Raw genomic sequence first — 7,948 nt, 5'->3', positions numbered from 1 at the left:
CTGCCTCAGCCTCCCAAAATGCTGAGATTACAAGCTTGAGCCACCACGCCTGGCCAGGCAGAAGAATTTTATTTTTGAGATTTATGACCTAATGCAGCCCTTACCAATATTCTTAACACTCTCCTTTTAAGTTTTTGAGTAAGCCAGTTTCATTACAAGTCATCATTGTCAGCTTCAGGTGTTTGACCTAGAGAAGGACGTTTGTATTCCGCTTTGGGCTATGGCTCTACTTAATTAAGTAATCTTAAGTAGATGCTCCTGCCTCACTAGGCCTCCAAGCATCTTCCTTGTAAAAGGAGTTGATTGGTCTGTGTGATTCCTTAGGACTCTCCAGCTCTACAGCCCATCCCCATTCAGCCAGAGGACATGGTGCTTCTTCGAGGTCTCTACCAGGACATTAGTAGGCAGTGGAAATCTTCCACCAAAATTCAGGGGGAATTTTGAACATCAGAAGATGGAAAATGAGAATCAGTCCATCAAATTTATTATTTGTTATTAATTAAGGTTGAAAGAAAAGAGTGAAAGTACTGACCAATATGCATCTGTGATTTCAATCAGCCATGCTGTCGCAGTCTTCTGTTTCTGTGGAAAATTAAGATTTGCCTTTATGTCAGCTGCTGGGTATTTGGGCAGACAATGTTGTAGGAGGAGAAAAGTACAGCTGTTTTGGTCAGTTCCAGGTTTGCATACTGACACCTCTGCTCACTAGTGATCTTGACCCGGCTTCTCTAAGCCTCAGTTTCCTCATCTGTAAAATGGAAAGAATACCCATCTTATTGTGACTATTATTAGATAAATGAAATTGTGTACGTAACATGCTTGGCACATAGAAAGCACTCAAGAAAAGCTAACTTACGACTGGGCGCAGTGGCTCATGCCTGTAATCCCAGCACTTTGGGAGGCCAAGGCAGGTGGATCACCTGAGATCATGAGTTTGAGACCAGCCTGGCCAACATGGTGAAACCCTGTCTCTACTAAAAATACAAAAAAATTAGCCGGACATGGTGGCGTGCATCTGTAATCCCAGCTACTCGGGAGGCTGAGATAGGAGAATTGCTTGAACCCAGGACGGGGAGGCTGCAGTAAGCCGAGATCATGCCACTGCACTCCAGCCTGGCCAATAGAACAAGACTCTGTCTCAAAACAAACAAACAGAAAACAAGAAAAAAGAAAAGCTAACTTATTTCTACTGACTTTTCCTAGTTGATTTGTGAAAACAAGGTGACAGGCCAATTTGGAGAAAAATATGGGTAGAAGTTGGTGACCTGGCTTCACTTAGCCAAGTCTTTTATTCACTGACCATATTGTCATCATCTTATCTGTGTTCCAGAATTGGTTAATTGTTACAGAAGAGTCCCAGAGTTTTGAAGGAAAAAAATGGGAAACTTGCTGCAAAGGCAGCCAGACCTGGCCCCACCCTCCAGCTCCCTGGGGTATTTTAAGTCAGCGTCTCAGATGATGATGATGATGGTCACCATCCGATCACCATTTACCATGTTCCTACATATGCATTGTCTCATTTCATTCTCAGCCATAGCAACTCTGTGGGATGGTGGATTACATGTTGTTATCTGGTGAGGAAATAGAAACTCAAGGAGGTCAGATGACTAGCCCACATTCACACTGCTAATCCGTGGATGGAGAAAGAGTTGAACACAGCTCCTGACTCTAGATCCAGAGTCTTTTTGCCACTTCATGTAGTCAGGCATAAAATAATGATTCTGTCTTATTTCTGAATATTTAACTTATATGTAATTTCACTCTCATGTTTTCACTTCCTTACAGAATATCTACTTCTTTCAAGAAGTATTTTAAAGATCAATGCTGTCATATTCATTTATTTTACTATAGATCAAATTCTATGGTAACAAATAAGATTACCAAAAATCCCCAGGTATGTCTACATACGTATATATGTATGTGTGTATGCACATGCATATATATCTTTTTCTTTCAAAAGCTCTATCCAATAGTCCAGAAATACATTCCATTGAAAAGAAAAATAAATGCATTCAATTTAAAATCCCAAATGAACTTTCTCAATTTTGGCGGGGAGGGAGGTTGTGTTGAAATTTAATTTCTTTGCTATTTGGGACTCATGCTACTTCTCAGAAGAGACACAGTTTTCCAGTAGAGATAAATGACCTCTTCCAAGAACAATGGAAATAGAAAGGGGATGGGCGTGGGGTGGGGGGCGCCGCGGGAGAAGGGCAGGAAGCACAGATGAACTGAAAAGAGAAGACTTATAAGCAGGTTGGCTTCCTTTAAAAAGATGGGAGAGGGTCTCCAAAAAATAAATAAAATAAAAAGTTAGGCTACCTATTAGACTATCCTTCAAAGAGTGACTGTAACTTAGTGTAAAAGCAGATTTTAAAAAATATAAATACAGTGAGTCACAAAATTCTCTCACCAAAACCAAGATATGAAAAAAAAGAAAAAAAAAAGAGTAGCTTCTATTTTCTTCAAAACTGCTCTGAGTTTCGTGTAAGCCTCATTCCCTGGGGAATCCAGGAAAACTTAGAATTGCCAAGAAACAGTATTCCGATTTCCTCTGATTTAAAGTCTCCTTTCCACTTAACCATTCAGTCTATTCTACTGGGTATCATCTGGTGGGGTGTAAGAAGTCTCTTGAGATAAATAATGTTTCAGAGCATGCCTTTTTCTTTCCCTTCCCAGGATGGTGTCTATATACCATGGGGGATGAGGGGGACTGTCTCTTCCCTCATACGGTGTCTGGACAGACCAACTCCTTGGACTGGTGACTGCTGAGTGGGCCTGGTTCTGTCTGGCTTCTCGAGAAGCCACATGTGCTGACCCTACTGCTGGAGCCCATAGTCCTGATCATTTGTCCTGGCTCACTGTGGCCTCTCTTGCCACTCCCAAGTCTTTGCTGGTCCACTTGTTTCCTCAGAATCTCTGGGTCCTCTCTCAGGGGCATGAGGGCTCCCTCAGTTGTGAGGAACAGGAAAGATGGCCTTGGACTCATCCATTCATTGCCTTCCATCACCTCCACATCATTATTCTTCAATGGTGTTAAACATGTCCTCAGACTAAAGCTTACAGCCTCCTTGCATGAGTCCTGGAGAAATTCTCATCCACTGTCTCCTCCCAGTATCTTTTATCTTCCCCCGAGAGTGGATGTTTCAGAAGCATCCCACCCTCGTCTTGAATTTTCTTCCCTGAGCTGCTGGCTCTGACCTACATTCTTTACCACCATCTCTCCTTTTCCCCCCGTCTTGGCTCATAAGTGAATGGGGTATTTTCACTGCACTGGGAAAGAAACTAGATCAGAGTCTTCTAAGCTTGAATCTGATATGTATTGGGAGTTAAGGGAATTCAGACTGGCCTTCAAGAGTGCTGTCTTGACCACTAAATGTCTTTTGAATGTCAAAAACTGCATGTTCTTTTCTTTGAATTCATGCTGATAAACCTGAGACAAATAGATGTCTATGGCAGAACTTTGAGGTAAATCAGTATATTAATGAATTTTTTTAAAATTACAAAAAATTAAAATAGAAATAGAAGAATATGTTCTTATTACAAATATTCAACAACACAAACATATATAGTAAAAAGAAAAATTCTGTCTTGCCTTACACCCCATCCTACCATCATACTTTCCCCTCCAGATATAACTGCTATTAACAGTTTAGGGTATACCCTTCCAGACCATTTTCTATGTGTTTATATACATATGTATGTGAAAACTAAACAAAGGTATAGTTTTGCTTCAATTTTTAGTGAAGTGACAATGACACATAGTCTTCTTTTACTTAACAATATGTTTTGTAACTCATTCCCTATCAGTAGGTATCAGTCAACTTCACTTTTAAAAACTGATGCGTGGTAATCCATAGTATGGATGGACCATTATTTAGTCAACCATTTTTCATGATGTTACATTTACACTATCTTACAACTTTTGGCTTTTATAAACGGTGACACCCTTGTTTACATCTCCTCATACAGTAGCTCAAGCATTGCAGACATGTTTGCTTTATAAGAACCTAATGTGGAAAGTGATGACATTCCATATCTGTCCTTTGACCACCTGTAAACATGAAAAGCAATGCTGTCAGGAGCCCCATAGCCAGAAGCTGAGCTTCTGCTTTAATTTTGGTCGTTATTCTTCATTTTTACCACTCAATCAGCCCCCCTGAAATGGCAGAGTTTTCAATTTAAATTTTTCTTCTTTAAAAAAATTTCTTTTATTTTTTATTTTTATTTTTTAGAGATGGGGTCTTGCTATGTTGCCCAGGATAGTCTTGAACTCCTGAACTCAAGTGATCCTCCTGCCTCAGCCTCCCAAAGTGCTAGGATTACAGGATGAGCCACCGCACCCAGCCATCAACTTATGTTTTTCTCAATCAAAAAGTACCACAGTAGAGCTAGAATAAGGCAAATTCAATGTGTTAATCAATGTTTATTGGTATGGACCTATTTTTAGTATCATTATTTCAGAGAATAAAGTTGAAACTCACAGTGCATCATCCTCAAAACTGCAGAGTGGTCTTTTCGTGGGTGGCAGAGTCATGGCAGTGGGTTCTGTCAGTGGTGGTCATGCAGGACAGCAGTATGCCCAAGTTACCACCATCGTGATGAAGACATGAAATGCTTGCTTCTCTGCACTGTACAGGGCCTCAGTGGAGAAGAAGCTTGTGGCTGCAGGCACAGCACAGCTCAGGTAACCAGCTGTCTTGACACGGGTTTGTCGCTACCCAGTTTATTGATTCACCACCGTGGAGACTTCATGCCCTCCTTTCTGCTTCCGCTGCCTTTACCGTTTCTGCTAAACTATATTCTTTCTCTCCTAGGTCACTGGACAGATTGTCCCTTTGGATCATGTGCTCATCCCTGGTCCAGTCAGCTGTGACCAGAGGAGCAAGATCGTGTGAGACAAGGTTTGAAACCTAAGGAATTTCAAAGAGGGGACCACGATGGGCATTCAGCGGCGTCTCAGGAGGGGGCAGAGTAACCAGCAGGTGCTTTGCATGCTGGTCTTGTGTGTCTGGAAAGGGCATCCTGCTAAAACATTTGTCATGAAACTTCTCATCAGCATTTCCAGCGTGCAGGAGCAACGGCGAGAGCCACTTAGATACCATCTGATTATAATGTGTTTCTCAGAGAAATAAAGAGCCCAAATGGAAACACACTTCTGGTTGTCAATTTTTACAAATGCCCTGGAACTCAATGACAGTTCTCCAGGATCGATATGGTCTGGTGACAGTGAATTGATTGTTCCAGCAGAGATCTTTAATGAGATTGTTCACACTATTCAGGCACCACCATCTCCAGCAGATTACAATGACAATGGCGGGGCCTTGTGAATATAGAAAGCAAAGCAACCTTCCTGCTCATTTCTTTTTGAAAGCACTAACCCCTAGCAGCAAGGCCTTCTTGTTAATTAGTTGTTAATTATTGGGACAACTCGTGAAATGTTTGTTAAAGAGCTGGTCCAAGTGGCAAAGAAAAGAACCCAGAGCAAGAGATTGAATTGAAGGGTAATAAAAGGAACGAATACGCTTTTACACAGTTCACTGGCACCAAGGAAATTCTAGCCACTTACTCCTCTGGTGCAAGAGGAGAGGTACTGTAGAAATGCATAGCAAACAAACTAGAATGGATGAAAACATAATAGACATGTAGAGCTAGAAGGAACCTCTATAATCATCTTCCCTTATTTTACAGATTGGGAAACCCAGGTAACAGCGCATGGATGAATTGCCTAAGGTTCCGCTCCTAGTTGGTGTCCTGCGAATCAGTGCAGCCCCGAGAACTCATCACTACCAGGCCCAGTTGAAGGTGAGTGGTGGGGCATTTGATTTGGACCTCCCATTACAAAGGGGTTCTATTCTAGTGTTTTTTTCTTTATCCTCAAATGACAAGTATGGTCTATGATGTATACGGTTAAAGCAACACACCGACATACATGATCAAAGCAATAAACCAACAGATTTAGATTGTCTTTCATGTAACTTTTAACCTGTATCCCACGACTGTATAACCAGACCACACCACCTTTGAAGCTTTATAAATACTTTAAAAATAAATTCCATTATTGTGTGAACAATTATATTGTGTCGTTTACTTATTCTTTTTTTTTTCTATGAAAAGTTCATTTCTTACGTGTATATCTACAATATACCATAGTTTTTCTTATCTTGTTTTGGAATTTAAATTTTTTCTATCTTCTCTTTACTTTTTAAAAAATATTCTAAAATCTACAAAAATAGAAGCAGCCCAGGCTTCTTGAACCTCTCAGGGCTCTCGTTCACTGCTCTATGTGTTCTTATTGTAGCATGTCGCTTTCATAAGGGATTTAAGTTGACACAGTCAGGTTGTAGCTTTCATGATGTTACACTAACATTATCTTACAACTTTTGGTTTTTATAAAGGGTGACTATCTTTTTTTTAAGTAGGAGATTCTGTGTTGCACATCTGGAAGGCTGTCATAGGAACCCAGAACTTTGCTATCCATCTCCTGTCAGGTGTAGACAACCTGGACACCAGTCCCGGTAAATTCTTAGGGAAGAGCAGTTAATATTTTCATTCTCTACACTAGCCATGCCAATTTGTTTGGGTAGCTCTGTAATATGCCTTCAAGTTCATTCTTATGCACAATCATCTTTTAACTTAATATAGTTACTTAATGCAATTGACTTAGTTTAGTTAACTTAATATAGTTTAATATAGTTAATTTAATATAGTTTACCTGCAATATAGCAGGTAAAACAATCAGAGTAGGGGTAAAGTAAGAATATTATTAAAAACATTTTTATTCCCCCTTGAAGAGTTGCTGTAAAATGTTGTCTTTTCATTCCTGCTTTCTGCTTTCAGAAGTGATTTGGAAAGTATTGCGGGATGATGCCACTTTTGTAATGAAACTATGTAGGTTCTATGCAATCTATGATAATTGAAGATTCTATTCCTTGGGAAACCCTTCAGTCCCTTACACTGGCCCTGTTATGTGGTGCCAGGCGTGCAGCCTTACCTGACGCACCTAGGACTTCTGTCTCATTCTTCTCCCAAGTTACACTGTGTAGTCTCAATGGTTCTCAAACTTTAGCCTGCATGAGATCACCTGGCAAACTGGTGTAAAATGCAGAACCCAGCCTCTCTCACAGAGATTCTGATTCATTAGATGTGGGGCAGGGCCAAGGAATCTGCATTTTTAAGAAACACTGCATTTCAGTGTTAGGTATTTTAGAAGCACCCTTGAGAAACTCTGATCTGCCCACATTTTCTTACCAGTCCCTTGACTGGTAGGTCCCTTGACACGGATGCATGCTTTTGTATCCATCCAAGGGACCTGGTAAGAAGCCTCTGAATTATAGGCTTTATCTGTTTATTTGGGTGACTCACTCCGGGGATCCCTGGGTAGATGCCCCACCTCACTCAACCTGACTCCCAGGACCTTCCTCCACTCCCTTTGCCTCTGGCAGGGAGAACAAAAGGAGCCTGGAGAAGGGCAGACCCCCAGCAGAATAATGCCTACCAGTGGGACCTTCCTTCTAGGCTCACTGCATTACCTGTGAATATATTTTTAGAATAGTTTTAGAAAAAACTCAGGCCATTTGGGGTCAGTTCTGGTGATTCTGGTTTATGATCAAGTGGGAGAATTACTATTCAAGATCAAGCTACATATAACTATAACACACATCACAGCTGGCATTCTGGCTTGGGTCATAAATGCATCCATGGCATCAGATGCAGCGTTTCAAAAATACTCTCTGTAATGATGGTGGATATCACAGCCAGGCTGCCCTGAATGAACTTACAGGTTGCTTACAACTTGCTCTTGTTCTAATGGGTTGGACAGCCATTTTTACTGACTGTCTCGTTGATTCATTGGTACTCTGCTATGCCAGTTGTCAAATACTTGTACTACTGGAATTAATATATAATTTTTCTTCTGAAGGACAAAACTCCTGTGAATATCTCATTTGAG

General features: G+C 40.8%; 1 long non-coding RNA gene across 1 annotated transcript; it reads left to right on the top strand.

Moving 5' to 3' along the window:
• The first annotated feature begins 2,248 nt into the window (after positions 1 to 2,248).
• Positions 2,249 to 5,148, top strand: LOC103884321. The gene is made up of 2 exons (XR_002522007.2): positions 2,249 to 4,684; positions 4,815 to 5,148. It is a non-coding gene; the product is annotated as an uncharacterized LOC103884321 (long non-coding RNA).
• Positions 5,149 to 7,948: the final 2,800 nt, after the last annotated feature.

The sequence above is a fragment of the Papio anubis genome, chromosome 3, assembly GCF_008728515.1.
Source record: "Papio anubis isolate 15944 chromosome 3, Panubis1.0, whole genome shotgun sequence".
Taxonomy (NCBI): Eukaryota; Metazoa; Chordata; class Mammalia; order Primates; family Cercopithecidae; genus Papio; species Papio anubis.
This window is presented reverse-complemented; position numbering and strand designations above follow the sequence as displayed.